General features: G+C 43.3%; 1 protein-coding gene across 1 annotated transcript in view; it reads right to left on the reverse strand.

The window, feature by feature from the left end:
• The window catches only part of LOC126235765 (uncharacterized), a 716,416-nt gene that overhangs the window by 571,279 nt on the left and 124,456 nt on the right, over positions 1-20,681 (reverse strand). The gene's annotated exons all lie outside the window — the stretch shown is intronic.

Consider the following 20,681-nt stretch of genomic DNA (forward strand, 5'->3'; position numbering starts at 1 on the left):
GAGAGAAATTGTGTATATCCTCATGTGGTCAAAGTTGGACGAGTGTTAACCATTATGTCTAAATAACAATAGTCAAAAGTATCTTTCTACAATTATTTTAAATTTGTTAAATTCTTTCCATAGTATATCAACAAAGTGAAAACTGAAGCGTGTTCATTGTTTTGATTAGAACTGATGTGAAAGGATCAAACCCGTGGATTCCTGCAGATCCAAACATTTTGTCAATATCCTACAATAATGCAACGAAGAAGACCCCTAGACGTGAACCACGAAAACAACGAAGAAGAATTTTACCATCTAAGTACCAGTAAGTTTGGTCAGTCAACATTTCTGAACTTTCACCCTGTTTGTTCAGTGTGTTGTTACGAAGGACGAAGTAATGTCCTGAAAATCAGCAGAGACAGAATTTAAACAATTAATTTGGATCAGTAATTACAGTGTGGGGAAGTCGGAGTGTGCAAAAGAGTGTTCCATAGTAAATTTCACACGACACCAGCAGTTAACAACAACATAGTGAAGTCGTACAAGATATACGAAGAGGATGGTCGTGCGTTGCAAGATTTCGGGCCGATAGAGCCTATCAGAACAGACAGTGAGCCGAGTAAGGGACTTAATGTTACGAAGTCCCACAACGTCTACCCATCAAGCTAGTGCAGAATTGAGTACCCCTCAGGCAACAGAGTGGAAAATCCTTCGTAAGTTTCACAGGCAGTGCTGCAGCAGCTTCTCCACTGGTCACTGACTTGACGTCTTGCGATATTTTCTTGTGGAGTTTAATCAAGGATAGCTTTTACGTCCCACCTACACCCCAGAATTTCGCAGCAGCTGTTATTACCGTCACTCCAGATATGCTGTGTCGGGAATGGGCAGAACTGGACTAACAATTAGATGTGTGCCTTGTGACGAAAGATGGACACACGCAACATTTATAAAGTTTCTTTCACATTTATAAACATTGCAAAAATAACTGTAAGGGTTTATATTTCACATACTGTATCATTTGTTACTTTTTTCTTGGTCATTTATCTCTACCGATTTTTCGACATGTTTCAGGAATTTTATAATTACCCCTTGTATACACTCCAGAAAAGAAAGAAGCACCACGAACTAATTATCCGAATGGGACGGATATCACAACATAGGATGGCTGAAATGCTTCATATGGCTCTGAACACTATGGGACTTAACATCTGGGGTCATCAGTCCCCTAACTAACCTAAGGACACCACACACATCCATGCCCGAGGCAGGATTCGAACCTGCGACCGTAGCGGTCGCGCGGTTCCAGACTGAAGCGCCTAGAACCGCTCGGCCACACGGGCCGGACCATATGGGATGCACATGTACAGATAAACAACTACTTACAGTTTCAAATGGTTCAAATGGCTCTGAGCACTATGGGACTCAACTGCTGTGGTCGTAAGTCCCCTAGAACTTAGAACTACTTAAACCTAACTAACCTAAGGACAGCACACAACACCCAGCCATCACGAGGCAGAGAAAATCCCTGACCCCGCCGGGAATCGAACCCAGGAACCCGGGCGTGGGAAGCGAGAACGCTACCGCACGATCACGAGATGCGGGCACTTACAGTTTCAAATGGCTCTGAGCACTATGGGACTTAACATCTATTGTCATCAGTCCCCTAGTCCGCCCCCGGTAGCTGAGTGGTCAGCGTGACAGACTGTCAATCCAAAGGGCCCGGGTTCGATTCCCGGCTGGGTCGGAGATTTTCTCCGCTCAGGGACTGGGTGTTGTCCTAATCATCATCATTTCATCCCCATCGACGCGCAGGTCGCCGAAGTGGCGTCAAATCGAAAGACCTGCACCAGGCGAACGGTCTACCCGACGGGAGGCCCTAGCCACACGACATTTCATTTCATTTCATCAGTCCCCTAGAACTTAGAACTACTTAAACCTAACTAACCTAAGGACATCACACAACACCCAGTCATCACGAGGCAGAGAAAATCCCTGACCCCGAGATACTGTTTCAGAAAAACTAGATGATTTATGCAAGAGAAAGAGCTTCACAAACGGAGCAAGTCAATAACGCGTTGGTCCACCTCTGGCCCTTATACAAGCAATTATTCGCCTTGAAATTGATTGATAGAGCTATTGGGTGTCCTCCTGAGGGATATCATGGCAAATTCTGTCCAACTTGTGCGTTAGATCGTCCAGATCCCAAGCTGGTTCGAGAGCCCTACCTATAATGCTCCAAACGCTGTCATAGAGAATTCTGGCGACCTTTCTGGCCGAGGTAGGGTTTCGCAAGCACAAAGGCAAGCAGTAGAAACTCTCTCCGTGTGCGATCGGGCATCACTTGCTCAGATATAAGCCCAGGATGGCTCACCACGAAGCGCAACAAAACGAGGCATAGAACATCTCCGACGTACCGGTGTGCTGTAAGGGTACGGCGGATGACACCCAAAGGGTCTTGCTATGAAAACAGTTGGTACCCAGACCATCACTCCTGACTGTCGGGACGTATGACGGGATTCAGACAGGTTACTATCCCACTGGTGTCCTGGGCTTCTCCAGGCACGCCTACGCTGATCATCGGGGCTCAGTTCGAAACGGGCTCATCAATTCTACTCCAGTCAATGAATTTCAGGCTAAAGACATGTCTGGAAACGCCACAGACAGCGGTAGGATACCAACCTGACTGTCGTCCGCCATATGGCCTGACAACCAGGAGTAATGGTCTGGGATGCCGTTTCTTTTCCTAGCAGGATCATCTTGGTTGTCATCTGCGGCACCCTTACAGCACAGAAACATGTCGACGCTTCGCTTAGTTCATGGAAAGCCGTCCGGGGCTTACATTTCAGCAGGATAACGCCAGTCTCCAGACAGCGAGAGTATCTAAGGCTTGTCTTCGTGCTTGCCAAACCTTACCTTGGGTAGCAAGGTCGGATATCTCCCCAATTACGTTTCGAGCATTATGGGCAAAGACCTTCAACCAGCTCCGGATGTTGACGAGCTAACACGTCAGTTGGACAGAATTTGGTACTATATCCCTCAGGAGGATACACGACAACTCTGTCAGTAAATGCCAATCCGAATAATTGCTCCCTTAAGGGCCAGAGGTGGATCAACGAGTTATTGACTTGCTCAATTTATGAAGCTCTTTTTCTTGAATGAATCACCCAATTTTTCCGAAATTGTAGTCATTTGTTTCTCTGTACATACCAATCACTTTACTGAAATTCGTCCCACTCCGACAATTCCTGCATGGTGTGTCCCCCTTTTTTTTGGTTGTAGACTGTAGATGGTACACCATCTAGGATGGTCACGTGAAATATTTTTTAAAACATTTAAGATATTATAATTTTGTTTTCACACAGACGTTTATGTGAAAGTCTTTACTAAACAATTTTTCGTAGCTAGATTAATTACAGAGGTGTAGGTATCAACTTAACTTTCTCAAATCAAATTATAATAATATTGATATTCGTATCGTAGTTCTAAAAGAGACGAATTCAACGGTGATTCGCTCTTCAAAATCTGATTAGTAGATTCGGAGTAATTACAATATCTGAACTTACGATTTATCTTATTTTGAACATCGAACCGATTGCTGTGTTATGCCAGAAGTTCGTGATTTCATACCCAGAACAGGAAATCACGATACTGCTATAAAAGAGGCATAGAAGAAATGTAAAGCGGTAGGGAGTTGGTTGAGAGTGGAAATGTAGGGAAGTACACCTGACAGCAGTTTATTACAAACAATAAAATCTTTACAATGAGAAAAATACACAAATGAGAAAAGACAGTAAGCATTTTTTTATTCAAAAACCCTGCAGCACAGGCAGTGAACAAGTCGTAACAGATCGTTAACAACAAGATTAAAAAGAATGGCGTAACCCAAAATACTACAACGTCGCACGGCGACGTCGAACTGACTTAAGATGCCGCGTACAGGAAAGCTAAAGAGACCTTTGGAGTAAGAAGAAGCAGTTGTATGAATATAAAGAGCTCAGATAGCTAGTCACTTGTAACAAAAGAAAACTGAAAGGTGAAAGAAATACTCAGGGTCTTCCAAAACTCGGCAGAAAAACATCAGGAATTAATACCACACAACAGAAAAAGTTTAACAAGCAAGCAATGTATACCTTAACGGCTACGAGAACTTATTCAATAGAAGAGATGTGTTTCAAAGTAGTGAAGATTAACAGGTGCTCATAGCTATTCAGGTATGCATTTTAGAGCCAATGGTAGCTAGGCTTTGTTTTCTTCTTTTTATATGAGGAATCCATTTCTGAAATTTTACAGTCAAGTTTCGAAACACCCTGCATAGAAGCTATGTAACTTGAAGACAATGCAACAGAAGGTACGATTAATTAACTTTCAAAGAAACGTAAGAGAAAGTATATGAGTTTGGTGGCACGATACTGCGAAATGAAGTTGACAGAGCACTGAAAGAGCTAAGTCGAATCAAAACCTCTGGAGTAGACACCGTTCCTTCAGAATTATTCAGATACTTGGGACAGGAAGGTATGGTGAAACTATTTGAGGTGTGCGAGATACATGAAACAGGACAAACGCCCTCAGACTTTAAGAAGAACGTAATAATTCCAGTCCCAAAGAAGACAGGTGCTGACATGTATGAACATTACCGAACCATCAGTTTAATAAGCCACGTTTGCAAAATACTGACACATAGTATTTACAGAAGAAAGGAAAAACTGGTAGAAATTGACCTCGGAGAAGGTCAATTTAGGTCCTGCAGAAATGTGGGAATACGAGAGGTAATGTCAGCCCCACGATTTAGAAGATAGGTTGAAACAAGGTAAACCTATGGATAAATCGTACGTTAATTTAGAGAAAACTTTTGACACTGTTGACTGAAACACACTTTTAGAAATTCTGGGGTTATCACGGATAAAATACAGGGAGCGAAAGGTTATCTACAACTTGTGCAGAAACCGGATTGAAGTTATAAGAGCTGAAGGACGTGAAAGACAAGCAGTAGTTGAGAAAGGAGTGAGAGAGAATTGTAAGTTATCTCTCGCACATTAAACAAGCAGTAAAAGAAACGAAGGAGAATGAGAAATTTGGAGCGGAAATAAAAGTTTAGAAAGGAGAAATAAAAACTTTGCTGTTGGCTGAGGGAATACTAGTTCAGTGAGCGACAGCAAAGGAGTTGTAAGAGCCATTAAACGGAACGGACAGTATATTGCAAAGAGATTGTAAGAGTATTAACAAAAGTAGACCAAGGGTAATGGAATGTAGTCGAATTAAATCAAGTGACTGAAGGAAATAAGATACTAAATGTGGTGCCGGCACCTGACCCCTAATTTCCTACTTTCACTTCAGTCCGCACATTCGAAAACCGCGCGCAGCCGTTGCCATGGATACAGCATGGGCAACGAATGGCCTTAATGCAGACCACTGTGCCTCCACACCGAGCGAGGTGGCGCAGTGGTTAGCACACTGGACTCGCATTCGGGAGGACGACGGTTCAATCCCGTCTCCGGCCATCCTGATTTAGGTTTTCCGTGATTTCCCTAAATCCTTTCAGGCAAATGCCGGGATGGTTCCTTTGAAAGGGCACAGCCGATTTCCTTCCCCGTCCTTCCCTACCCCGAGCTTGCGCTCCGTCTCTAACGACCTCGTTGTCGACGGGACGTTAAACACTAATCTCCTCCTCCTGTGCGTCCACAGCTCCCGCCAGCAACGGCGCCACGGAAGAGCCGCGCCCTTGGACACTAGTTAACCGACGTTTGAACCGTCGACTTTCGATTTCTACGTGAGAGTATCAAGTGCCAGTAGCTCAAGTTCTCGACACATTATCAGGTTCTAAGACGAACATTTGTAAATTTTATTTGGTTCCTCTCTGGTTCATCGATTGGCTTGTCTGTGCTCAAGTGTTATGCGACCTGGACTGTCTACGGGTCACGATTGTTATTTATATTTCTGTGTATGGTATTTACGTATCTGAAATATACTTGGTTCACTGTGCCCTGCTTCCTGATTACAGATCCAGATTTAATGATTCTTTGTAATATCTGTTTGGTATACTTCACTGTCGACGAGAATGAAAGAAAGATGATTTGTTGCCAATCACCAGGTGCCTACTGATTCAAAGTATTTATAGTGAGACGATTTACAATGTCTGACCAGCTTGAACAACTTCTTACTTTGCACAATCAGTTCGTGCAGCTGGTGGAAACAACAGACTCGGTCCACCATAGCAGCCTGCCACCACCTCCTTTCGCCCCGTTTGATAATGAGAAGAATTAATTCTGAAGAAGAGAAAGCTGTTAACATCGAATACAGACTGAAGTGTTGGCAAGTATTTTCTGAAGGTTTTTGTGTGGTGTGTAGCCATGTATGGAAGTGTAACATGGACGATAAACATTTTAGGTAAAAACAAAAGAGAAGCTTTCGAAATGTGGTGCTACAGAGGAATGCTGAAGATTATTATGGTCGATCACGTAACTAATGAGGAAGTACTAAATAGAGTTGGGGAGACAAGAGATTTGTGGCACAACTTGACCAAAAGAAGGGATCGGTTGATAGGACACATTCTGAGACGTCAAGGCATAACGAATTTAGTATTTGAAGAAGTGTGGGGATAAAAATCGTAGAGGGAGACAAAGAGACAAATACAGTAAGTAGATTCAGAAAGATGTAGCTTGCAGTAGTTACTTGGAGATGAAGAGGCTTGCACAGGATAGAGTAGCATGGAGAGCTGCATCAAACAAGTCTGCTGACTGATGACCAAAACAGTAACAACAAGAACAACAATTCTGAGTTGGAAGACTGGGACCAATATATCCAGGTTATAGCAACACTTCGGGGCGTACGGAATCGGTTAGTCGAAACACCGCGCCTGCTTTTTTGCTTGGGCTGGCCCCGCTACTTATAAATTAACCCTGAAATTGTGTCCTCTTCAGGACCACACTACAGTTGATTACGAATTGTTCCAGAAATTTTGTGATCATTATGCACATTCATCGCCTATCAGCGCTGCGCGTTTCAGACTTTTCCGAGCTGTCAAGAACCCTCAGCAAACATTTAAGCAAGTGGCCACGGAACTACATGGATTGTCACGACAATGCCAATTTAAGTGTGCCAGATCGTCCTGTCAGGCTACGTAAGCGGATGAAATGATTCGGGATTTGGTTATACAGCACCTCCTGGCCAGAAGCTGCAGCGTCAGTAACCTGTCGCTGAACGCTGTGCTAAAACTCGTTTATGCTTATGAAGCTTCCTGAAGAGCAATTTCAACCAGTGACGGCAGGTGAGATATGCATAGCCGGCGACCACCGTTCTCAGACAGCAGGGCCTCGCCCGTACCGTGCGAACGCGCCCAGATCTGCACTGTCTCGTCATAGCAAACATTTGCCAATGGACCAGGAAGTACAGCGCGCGCTCCTGGCAGTCAACAACAACTCAACCACGTAGCGTGCAGAGCCGTGCTTCCGCTTTTCGCGGTAATCAGTCTTGTCCAGGCTGTTTTGTGAAACATCGTCGTAGTGAATGCAGATTTCAGAATGCTACTGATGATGGCCGAAGTAGAGAGGATATAAAATGTAGACTGGCAATGGCAAGGAAAGCATTTCTGAAGAAGAGAAATTTGTTAACATCGAGTATAGATTTAAGTGTCAGGAAGTCGTTTCTGAAAGTATTTGTATGCAGTGTAGCCATGTGTGGAAGTGAAACATGGACGATAAATAGTTTGGACAAGAAGAGAATAGAAGCTTTCGAAATGTGGTGCTACAGAAGAATGCTGAAGATTAGATGGGTAGATCACATAACTAATGAGGAAGTATTGAATAGGATTGGGGAGAAGAGATGTTTGTGGCACAACTTGACTAGAAGAAGGGATCGGTTGGTAGGACATGTTCTGAGACATCAATGGATCACCAATTTAGTATTGGAGGGCAGCGTGGAGTGTAAAAATCGTAGAGGGAGACCAAGAGATGAATACACTAAGCAGATTCAGAAGGATGTAGATTGCAGTAAGTACTGGGAGATGAAGAAGCTTTCACAGGATAGAGTAGCATGGAGAGCTGCATCAAACCAGTCTGCCGGCCGCGGTGGTCGAGCGGTCCCAGGCGCGTCAGTCCGGAACCGCGCGACCACTACGGTCGCAGGTTCGAATCCTGCCTCAGGCACGGATGTGTATGATGTCCTTAGGTTTAAGTAGTTCTAAGTCTAGGGGACTGATGACCACAGATGTTAAGTCCCATAGTGCTCAGAGCCATTTGAATCAAACCAGTCTCAGGACTGAAGACCACAACAACAACAACAACAACAACAACAACATGTGTTTACTGCAACATGAAAGGACATATCAAGTCTATTTGTTTGATGATGATGATGACGATGATATTTGGTTTGTGGGCCGCTCAACTGTGCGGTTATCAGCGCCCGTAAAATTCCCAATCCTTACACAATCCAGTCTTGCCACTTTAACGAATAATAATGAAATAATTAGAACAACACAAACACCCACTCCATGTGCGTAGACAATTCCTGACTCGGCTGGGAATCGAACCAGGGACCTCGTGATCCACAAAAAAATGGTTCAAATGGCTCTGAGCACTATCGGACTTAATATCTGAGGTCATCAGTCCCCTAGAACTTAGAACTACTTAAACCTAACTAACCTAAGGACATCACACACATCCATGCCCGGGGCAGGATTCGAACCTGCGACCGTAGCGGTCGCGCGGTTCCAGACTGGAGCACCTAGAAGCGCTCGGCCAAACCGTCTCTATTGTCGTGCAGGAGTAAGGGCCGACAAAAAATGTTCAAATGTGTGTGAAAACTTATGGGACTTAACTGCTAAGGTCATCAGCCCCTAAGCTTACACACTACTTAACCTAAATTATCCTAAGAACAAACATACACACCCATGCCCGAGGGAGGACTCGAACCTCAGCAGGGACCAGCCGCATAGTCCATGACTGCAGCGCCTCAGATCGCTCGGCTAATCCCGCGCAAGGGTCGACAAATGATGCCAACAAACTCGATTCCAAATTGAACCAGGCTCGCATTGGCAAGCTTGGCAAGGGCTTGCGCAAAGCTCGAGTTACATCGATGCGACAAACCAAACATGTAGCTTCTTCTCGTAGCCATCAAATGGCAACACGTCACAACGCTGTCATTCATATTCGGCTCATATGGCCGCAACCGTTGCTGCAACACAAATCACAGGAAACGATATCATAGCATCGAAAGAAATTGTTTGTCACGTTGCAAATTTATGGCACGGACGTTGTCTATCAGATAGACACGGGAGCTGCTACAAGCTTCGTGAATTTAGGAACGTACCAGCTCGTAGGCGCCCCGTATTTGCAATATGGGCATATTGAATTGGTTGGATACAACAATATGGTCATTCGTACGAAAGGATTCTGCCGCTTACAATCAGTTGCAGCGATGCCTTAATGTGACAGTGGACAATCTGTTTATCATGCAGAATATCTTTGGGATTTATGCCTTCCATACGTTCGGACTTACTGCACCTTATGTCTGTCAGTAAGGGGATCTACTTTCGGAGACTTAAGCCACATCAAGCAATTTCAGCCCACATCACGATGAAACCAAACGCTCGGCCTAAGTTCTGCGAAGAACGTAATGTACCCTTCGCTCTGCAAGACGCGGGCAAAACTGAATTGGATCGATTACACGCTTTAGGAGCCATCAGACCAGTGACGTCAAGTGAATGGTCCACCTCACTAGTAATTGTACGCAAAAACAAAAAAAGATTAAATTCGAGCTTGTGGACACTTAAAGCTCATAGTCAACATGCAAACTACTACGGATATATACACGACACTGACCTTGAAGAATTATCGGCCTGGCTCAAAGGGAGAAAATACTTTTCAACGATCGACGTCAAAGATGCATTTGTTCAAATGGAAATGGAAGGCGAGACGAAACAAAAACTGATGATTAACGACCATAAGCGTTATACAGATATAGCAGGTCGCCTTTCGGAGTTTCCTCGGCCCCAACAATATTTCAACGATATCTTGAACAGGTAACCAAGAAGGTTCCACGCTGCTGCATCTGTTTTGACGACATTATTGTGTCCGGCAAGGATGAGTCAACATGCAAGCTATTATGGATATCTACCCGATACTGAAGCCCGAAGAATTAGCAGTCCGTCTCAGTGGGAGAAAATATTTTTCAGCGATTGACGTCAAAGATGCATGTCCTCAAATGGAAATGGGCGACGAGACGAAACAGAAACTGGCGGTTAACACAGCACAAGGGTTATACAGATATAACAAGTTGTCTTTCGGAGTTTCCTCGGCCCCAGCGACATTTCAACGATGTCTTCAACAGGTAACCAAGAAGGTTCAATGATGCTGCAATTACTTCGACGGCATTATTGTATCAGGAAAGTACGAACAGGACCACCTCGCCAACATTAAGCAATTAACTGAGTTATGCAAGATTATGGCTTTACCCCGAACCACCATAAGTGTCAGTTTTCCAGCCAAGGATCGAACACTTGAGCCATGTCATCTACGGTTATTGCATGCGACCTCTCAAAAAGCATCTACAAGCAAATAAAGATTTACCAATCCCCGAGAACTTACAAGATATTCAGGCCTTCTTGCGTAAAATCACGTATTACATGCTGTTTATCCCTAACGCAGCACAAGTTGGTCTGGATGTAGCAATGCTCCCATGTCTATACAAGCTGAAGGAAGCACTCTCGCAACGACGTTACCTGATTCACTTTTATCTGGCGAGACAGCTGGTGCTAGCAACCGATGCATCCCAGTACGGTGTCTGCACTGTCTTATACCACAAAGTCGCCGATCATGATAGGCCGACAGCGTTCGCCTCAAACACGCTGAATTCCGCTCAGATCAAATAGAAACAGGTGGCAAAAGAGGCCCTAGTCATCGTGTCTGCAGGCTGGTGCTTTAACCATCTGCAGTGTCCGCCCCGACAGCTGAGTGGTCAGCGTGACGAATTGCCGTCGTACGGGCCCGGGTTCGATTCCCGGCTGGGTCGGAAATTTTCTCTGCTCTGGGTGTTGTGTTGTCTTCATCATTTCATCCCCATCCGGCGCGCAGGTCGCCCAATGTGGCGTCGAATGTAATAAGACCTGCACCAAGGCGGTCGGACCTGCGCCGCAAGGGGCCTCCCGGCCAATGACGCCAAACGCTCATTTCCATTTACCATCTGCAGTCTGGTGTTTTCACCAATGTATTTACGGCCGCTAGTTTACCCTGATTACTGTCACAGAGCCGCTCATCGCGTTGTTCAGAACTGACCGATCGATATCAGAAAGGACGGCGCACAAATTGCAACGATGGGTCTTGATCTTAAACGAGTATAACTATGCACAGCACGCCAACCCAGATGCCTTATCATGGATACTAGTAGGACGTAACGAAGAGTGTGACGGAACTGAGCTCGAATGTCTTCAAATTGACAGCCACGTCTGCCATCAGTTGGATGAATTTCCGCTGGATGTTTCATTGGTGGCTCAGGAGACACATACTGACGAGAAGCTTCGGCACGAGCGCCGCAGTGTATTGGCACGATGAACAGCCAGAAAAGTCACCCACCACTCCTGACAACACCGTCAAAATCTTTATCGATTCACTATGAAGTTCTTCTGCAGCTCACTTCACAGGACACGCCTCACTCCAACAAACACTACGCTAGCAATCACTTTATTATAAAAATATACAACACAGTCTCCAACAAACTTTACATATTCACAACATCCTTTACCTTTAATCCAAATATATACAGATTCATTAACATTGATCTTACGTCTACTTCTAGTGTAGAGGGATAATGAAGAAGGTGAGGTATATACAGATTTTCCAAAGTCTTTATTAGCAATTTCTCCAATGTGGTAGGTGCGGAAGGCGATGACATCACGATCGACGAAACTCTCGAGGCCACCGACTGCAGGAACACCGGATCCACCTCTTACAATGGCTACTGTAAGCCATCCATTGCCATGCGTAAATGTATCGTTCACATCAATACTAAAATTGAGTCTGCAACCACGAAACATACAGGGTCCTTCGAGAAGTTCACTGGCAGATATATTCTTCAACTTGTTACTCTTCTTGTCAGCAGCAGAGGTTGTCATTTCAATGTTCTCGATGGTTTTATAGACTGTTTGACGAGAACGTCGACGGTATCTTCTGTAAGGCATCGTGGCAGCGTTCAATGCAGATATGCGTATGAAAGCCAGCGAACAGGCTACAGCCTGCTCATTCTCGCTGCTGCTGCTGCACAGGCAACTGCATTGAACGCTGCCACGATGCCTTACAGAAGATACCGTCGACGTTCTCGTCAAACAGTCTATAAAACCATCGAGAACATTGAAATGACAACCTCTGCTGCTGACAAGAAGAGTAACAAGTTGAAGAATATATCTGCCAGTGAACTTCTCGAAGGACCCTGTATGTTTCGTGGTTGCAGACTCAATTTTAGTATTGATGTGAACGATACATTTACGCATGGCAATGGATGGCTTACAGTAGCCATTGTAAGAGGTGGATCCGGTGTTCCTGCAGTCGGTGGCGTCGAGAGTTTCGTCGATCGTGATGTCATCGCCTTCCGCACCTAACACATTGGAGAAATTGCTAATAAAGACTTTGGAAAATCTGTATATACCTCACCTTCTTCATTATCCCTCTACACTAGAAGTAGACGTAAGATCAAGCTGTCAGAGAAGCTGTTTAGCACCATTCCGCTAGAGAGTTTATCTCTCGCAAAACAGTGCAGCGAGTGTTTTCCGTCAGTGTCTCTCCTCAAACAAAGGCTCATGGCCGACCCACGCTTTGCTTGTGTTCGTAAAGCGGTGACCCTTTGCTGGCTGATGTTCTAAGTGGATGCTGTCCCGGACTTTTTGGTTGCAACGCCTAGTTTTAGGACTCCTTCACTCATCGCACACTGGATGTTGGTACGCACTAAGCAGCTCACAAGAAAGCGTTGTTAATGGCTGAGTATGAAACGTCAGACTGAAGTAATGTCAAGGAGCTGTCGTCTTTGTCAACAGACTCAGTGTACGCTGCGGCAGCAGTTCTTCCCATAGCCTAAGCCATAGGGATCATGATATAGGGTACAAATTGATTATGCAAGACCATTTCTATGTTGGAACCGGTTGGTAATTGTGGATGCATATTAAAATTTCCATTTGTTGTGCCAGCGCAGTCGGTGACATCCTCTGCTACTGTCAAAATTCTAGATCGGATCTTCGCCACTGTCGTATTGGACAATGGTCCACAATTTACGTCGAGGGAATTTTCGGATTTTTGCAATGTCAACAGCACTTGCTATGTGTGTACCGGCCCATCCCATCCTCAATCAAATGGCGAGGCAGAGCGATTGTTAAAGCCGAGGTTGACATCACGAAAACGTGTAAATTTGGAATAAAGGAAGAGCGATTCGTTAGTTGGAATAACGTCGAGGCTGATATCACGAAAGCGTTCAAAGCTTTAAAAAGAACGTTATTCGAGATAAACTATACAGCAAGCCTACTCCTCCATTCTGCACAAATCTCGTCTATGATTAGCGAAAACAAGAAAAGAGAGATTAGTTTGCATATAGAGGTATACATATTGTACTGTTATTTGTCCTTCACGTCATAGAATAGAAAACGTAACGCTAATATTGATGCAAGCAGTTCTATGCAATGCAGTTTACAATGGCTTGTTAAGTTTATATATTCTGTCCATGTGCCCATGAAACTGACAATATTCCTAAGACACTTCTGCGCGTGTGGGGTACCACATAGCTCGTCCAAGCTAGCTGTCAGAGAAGCTGTTTAGCACCATTCCGCTAGAGAGTTTATCTCTCGCAAAACAGTGCAGCGAGTGTTTTCCGTCAGTGTCTCTCCTCAAACAAAGGCTCATGGCCGACCCACGCTTTGCTTGTGTTCGTAAAGCGGCGACCCTTTGCTGGCTGATGTTCTAAGTGGATGCTGTCCCGGACTTTTTGGTTGCAAACAATGGAGCTGTTATACGTAGCTGCGAAACGAATGAGAGAGAGTTGTAATTTACCCCCATGTTATTCACCTATGCATAGAGCAAGCAGTAAAGGAAACCAAAGAGAAATATAGAAACAGGATTTAAGTCCAGAGAGAAGAAATAGAAACGCTGAGGTTTTCTGATGACATTGCTATTGTGCCAGAGACTGCAAAGGACTTAGAACATCTAATGAAGGGAATGGATAGGGTCTTGAAAATAAGTTACAAGTTAAACATCAATAAACATAAAACAATAAATAAGTTTATTCAAATTTAGTCTGGTGATGATAGAGAAATTACGTTAGGAAATTAGATGCTAACAGCGGAAAATATTTATCAGTTTTGCACCAATTATGTCTGATGACGTCAGACTAAAGAGTGTGTAAAATTCAGACTTGTAATAGAAAGAAAAGCTTTTCTGAAGAAGGCAAATATGTTCACATCGAGTATAAATTTATGTTTTACGAAGTATTTTCTGAAAGTACTTGTCTGGACTGAAACATCGACGATAAACACTATACACAACAGACCAGGAGGTTTTAAAACGTAGTGCGACAGAAAAATGCTGAAGATTAGGTGGGTAGATCAGATAATTAACGAAAGTAAACTAAAGCGAATCAGGGAGAAAAGAACTTGATGGCGGGACTTCACTCATAGGACACGGCCCGGAGACTCAAGTATTAATCATACATCTAAATTTACACCTACATCTACATGATTACTCTACAATTCACAATGAAATGTCTTGCAGAGGATTCATCGAACTACCTTCAAGCTATTTTTCTATCGTTCCACTCTCGAATACCACGCAGGAGAAACGAACACTTAATTACTTCCGTGCGAGCTCTCATGATAAACCGCAGTCATTGGTTTGGTTTCCCCACAACATTATCTATGTGATCGTTCCAATTTAAGTTATTCGTAATTGTAGTCCGCAACTATTTAATTGAACTTACAGCCTTCAGATTTGCCTGATTTATCGTGTAACAGAAATACGGCAGATTTCTTTTAGTACTCACGTGAATGACTTCACACTTTTAATTATTTAGAGTCAGTTGCCACTTTTCTCACCATACAGATACAGTGTCTAAATCGGCCATTGGTTTTGATCATCTGATGACTTAACAGGACGGTAAATGGCAGCAGCATCTGTAGACAATCTAAGAGGTCTGCTCAGGTTATCTCATAAATCGTATACCTATAGGAGGAACAACAGATGGCGTATAACAGTTTCATGAGGAAAGTCAGATATTCTGTATTAGTCGATGACTTTCCGTCAATTATTGCTACTTGTGACCTTTCTGGCGGGAAACCACGAATCCAATCGCACAGCTGAGACGGTACTCCACAGGCACGCAATCTGATTAGAATTCGCTTGTGAGGAGCGATGTCAAAAGCCTTCTGGAAATCTAAAAGCATGAAATCAGTTTGACATCCTCTGTCGATAGCACTCATTACGTAGAATTAAACACTGGTTGCCTTTCACAAGAACGATATTTGTAGAATCCATGTTGGCTATTTGTCAATAAACCGTTTCCTTCGAGGTAATTCATATTGCTCAAACATAGTATATGTTCCAAAATCCTACTGCAAATCGACTTTAGTGACATTGCTCTGTAATTCAGCGAATTTATTCATGTTTCCCTTCTAGGGTATTGGGGTGACTTGTGCAACTTTCCAATCTTTAGGTACGGATCTTTCGACGAGCGAGCGGTTGTGTATTATTGCTAAGGATGGAGCTACTGTATCAGCATATTCTGAAAGGAATCTGAGTGGTATGCAATCTGGACCGGAGGCCTCGCCTTTATCAAGTGATTTAAGTTGCTTCGCTACACCGAGGATATCTACTTCTCATGTTAGTAGTTGTTCTTGGTTCGAATTCTGGAATATTTGCTTCGTCTTATTTGATGAACTAGCTTCTGAAGACCGTGTTTAGTAACTGTCATCAGTAACATCACCATTGTTATCACGCAGTGAAGGTATTGTTTGCGACTCGCCGCTGTTGTACTTTCCATACGACCGAAATCTCTTTGGCTTTTCTGTCAGATTTAGAGACAGAATTTCGTTGTAGAAACTACTAAAAGCATCTCGCATTGAACTTTGAGATAAATTTCAAGCTTCTGTAAAACTTCGCCGGTCTTGGGGGTTTTGCATTCTTTTAAATTTGGCATGCCTCTTTCGTTGCTTCTACAATAGTGTTCTGACCTGTTTTGTGTGCCATGGCTGTCAGTACCATCTCTTGTTAATTTTCTTGGTATATATCTTTCCATTGCTGTCGACACTATTGCTGCAGTGGAAAGAAGTGTGGCGACTAAAAATTATAGAGGAAGATAAAAAAATCTGGTGTAGTGTACACGAGAACAAAAGGATGAAGGTTACGATTGTTATACAGAAATTAAGATTAGCGTAGAGAACTGCATCAAACCAATCTCCGGATGGAACACAGAAGACAAGCAACAACATATGGCCCTTGACTGAGAAACTGATTATGTGACTTGGTATACTCGTAGTATTATTTGATTTCACTGAAGCAACGTAGAGTAAAAGATGCTTAGAACATTATTTTCTATTACGAGTGTAATCTATACATGTTCTATATATGTCTAGCATGAAACCAAATTGTTGGAGACCCAACAATCGATACGTCATTTACCACCTAACCAGGGAAGATATCGACGCAATGGAGTTCCGAAAGATTTCTGAATATAATTACTAAATCATAGAGCTTCAGCGTAAAATATGCAGGAACAGATTGTATTTCCTTTGCGAAGAAGTATAGTTAAGACGCAGATCTTTGACACAGTTTAACTGTGGGCCACGATTTTTGTAATCTACTGTGGCATCCACTTCCACTATAGTGACGTTTCCAGCAGGAATGTTTACTGTTTCAGAAGACTGCCAATGTTTCATTAAGAAACTTTATCACCAAGCGCTTCACTACTTATAGAAATTCCATAAATTTTACAAATATAGCAGACAATGCGTGACTGAATGTTAACAGAAATCCGAATCTGTTAATTCCATTGATGCAAGTGATGGAATTAACTATGCCTAATTACTCTTTCTGTTGTTATTACAACAATTTCCAGGGAAGGTTTTCCAGTAAGTTCTGGCCATAAACGTGGAAGTTATTCCATTCCGTGTGATAATGGATTTTGGCGGGAATTGACGTAGTACGTAAGTGACGCTATACCTCATCCCGAAGATGTTCGATTTAATCCACAATACGAGGGACTTTGCTTTATGGATCATCACACTCATACATTAATGATCGGATATCAGAATGTTAACCCAGTGTAAGTAGGTGTGTCTGAAACGATGTCCTAAGCACTAGCGTTCATTTTGCACCAATCAAAACCGTGACCCGAACTCAAATCAGGAAAAACTATTTCAGATCAGAAAACGGTTTCCAACTATTTTTTATGACAGATCATCCTTTCAACGAAATTCACTGTCTTCACAAATCACTATTGAAAATACCGGCTAACAACGTCCACCAAGCCCATACACGATCATCTTATTTCGACATTATTTACCGTGACTCGTCCCACTGCTTCACAGATCGATAGCCGGCCGTTGTGATCGAGCGGTTCTAGGCGATTCAGTATGGAACCGCGCGACCGCTTCGGTCGCAGGTCCGAATCCTCATTTGGTAACATTTCTTCTTGAAAGTGAACCATTTTCTCTGGTTAGAAACATAGTGAGAAACGTCAAAGCCTTCACTTCTATTTACGAGGCCCTGTCGTCGTTAGCAGCTAGTTAGCTCCCGGCGCCACATTCCTCATACACTTTCATTCGCACTGCACAGTTATCGTTTGCAAGTTTATCCTTTTTCTTGTACAACTGTTCTGTTTATCGTAAGTAATCACTAGTTATTTTGAAAGATCAAACAGTTCGAGATGGCCCAGTGGCAGAAGAAAGACGAAGGGCGTGTTTAACGCACTGGACTTGCATTCAGGAAAAGTTGGTTTCAAATCCACGTGCGGCTGCCAATTTTTAGGTTATTTCTGTTCCGAAAGGGACACCAAACGATCTCCTTACTCATCCTTCCCATTGTGCTTCGTCTCCAGAGACCTCATCGTCTACAGGGTAATAAATTCTAATCTTCCTTTCTTCTGCCAGAGTATTAGCTAGCTCGCCTCAGTAGAGTATAAGCAGTTGACACTTTTAACACAGTACTTCTATGAAACATTCCATACTTATCATATTTTGACAACACTTTTGTTTTTGCGCAACCGATTCATTGACAGAGGACAGCACTGAAAAAAGAAATTGTATGTCTAAGAACTTATTTTTCACGTCTTCGAAGTGTATGTATTTTCTTTGATACGTGGTACTTAGTGGAATTAAGGAAAACGTGGAACGGAGAACGCACCAATATAACTTTCTTTTCACACAACTTGTTTATTTAACAATAAATAAACTGTGTTTTACAGATAATCGAAGCATTTAACCATAAAATTTTCTTTAACGAAATGAACTAATTTGCAAAATTCTTATGACCTTAAACCTTAAGTTGAATAAGCTTTTAATCGTTGCAAAAGAAATCTGAAGTGCTGTATTGCAGTGATTACAAGACGGCCGGACCTGCAGCCCGCCCATTATCGGGTGAAACAGCGGTGTTTACTACAGCACTGGACACCGTCTGTCTTATTAAATGCCCTTCTGCAACACATGAAAACTATATAAGCACCACTGATGACAAGAGTGTTTTAATTACTCAAACAGATGGTTCAAATGGCTCTGAGCACTATGGGACTTAACTTCTGAGGTCATCAGTCCCCTAGAACTAAGAACTACTTAAACCTAACTAACCTAAGGACATCACACACATCCATGCCCGAGGCAGGATTCGAACCTGCGACCGGAGCGGTCGCGCAGCTCCAAACTGTAGCGCCTATAACCGCTCGGCCACTCCGGCCGGCGCTGAAACAGATGACTTAACTTTTAATGTGAAATCTGTATGTCGAAAGGTTCGGGGTTAAGATGCGCACCTGTGCTTGAAGGTTAAACAGATTAGCAAACAATAGACAATGATAAGGCTTACTTCAAAGCAACCAACCTCTTAATTTCAGTCGGCAACCAAGGTGAGACTGCATCCCAACCCGTCCCTTCTGACAAACATATTTTGATCAAAGCCCTGTTGTCAGCTGTTAATATTTTCAGACTTAAACTGATTGTCAGTTATGAAGACCGCTCTGAAGGAACGTTTTAAGACATTACTTGTGAACACTTATCACAAGAGAACTCACTCGGCGGAACCACAAGATCCAGCTAAAATACACCAATAATGACCTGGTCTTTCAAACACAGAAACGAACAGCTTAGCACAACACGTTGTTCAGATTATAACTAATGACCGAGGAATGCAATTACAATCAAAGAATTGAACCGGTTAACAACTAAATCTAACCACAAGGTCCCTCTTTTGTTTAACGGCAACCTGTGCCTTAGTACAATTTTTCCGATTGTATTTACGACCAAGAGCTGACGAATTAGAATATTAACGATTGGGTACAAACCAGAAAGGAAAGGCAATACAATAGCAGGACAGATTTAAAAAAAAAATGGCTCTGAGCACTATGGGACTTAACATCTGAGGTCATCAGTCCCCTACAACTTAGAACTACTTAAAACTAACTAACCTAAGGACATCACAATCACACACATCCATGCCCGAGGCAGGATTCGAACCTGCGACCGTAGCGATCGCTCGGTTCCAGACTGAAGCGCCTAGAACCGCTCGGCCAAATAGGCCGGCAGAATTCAAACAACAACTAGTGTCTCAATACAATACTACTGCCTATATTTACGAGCAAAGAGCCTACCGAGTAAAACTCTGAGGGTCGGGTACAAACCAGAAAATAATAAGAAGGGCGGGTAGACAAAGAAACAAATCACCACAAGGATTACAGAATGTTACTCCCATTTATCGGCAAGCAGTTCCGTGGATCCACGGTGCGTCACAGCGGTTACTGAGTGGTGCCGATGAAAGCCAGGTAGAAGAGGGCAGCCAGGCCACGAGCGGTCGTCCGACACGGATATTGCCAACCAACCAAAGGGATGTCGGCCTGCTGCTTGTAGTCGACGCTGACCCCGGTGAAGTACTCCGGTATCTTCGCTCTGCGCAGGCCCTCCTTGCGCAGCTCGGTTCCTCAGTGTCGTAGCTGTGCTGTGGTCCCCGAGCGCCGTGTGCGCCAGCACAGCTACGACACCTGAGGATGGACTTATAGCAGCCCGAAACCGGTCGCGTGAAAATAAAGTAATTTACAACTGAAGCGGAATTTTCAACCTCTACTTTCCTTTGTAGTTGTCAATCGTTCCCTAATGATCCTCTGAAACTCTCTAGAACCTCTAGTCCTTTCAGTTTATCTAGGTCCTGTCTCCTTAATTCCTGTTTTTTTTCCTTCAATTTCTTCAGTTTTAATCTACAGTTCATAACCAATAAATTGTGGTCAGAGTCCACATCTGCCCTGGAAATATCTTACTATTTAAAATTTGGTTCCGAAATCTCTGTCTTACCATTAGTACACGGTACATATTTTAAATAATACCAATAGTTCAAATCCTTCATAGAATAAATGTAAAAAGACGAGATTCCTAATGTACACTGGAATTTTTTATTGAGTTGGCTACCGACAGATACATTCATAGGCAGATTTCTCCATTTATTGGATACAATCAAACAATTTTTGCCAGGAGAAGGAAAATC

This window comes from Schistocerca nitens, chromosome 2, assembly GCF_023898315.1.
Source record: "Schistocerca nitens isolate TAMUIC-IGC-003100 chromosome 2, iqSchNite1.1, whole genome shotgun sequence".
NCBI lineage: Eukaryota > Metazoa > Arthropoda > Insecta > Orthoptera > Acrididae > Schistocerca > Schistocerca nitens.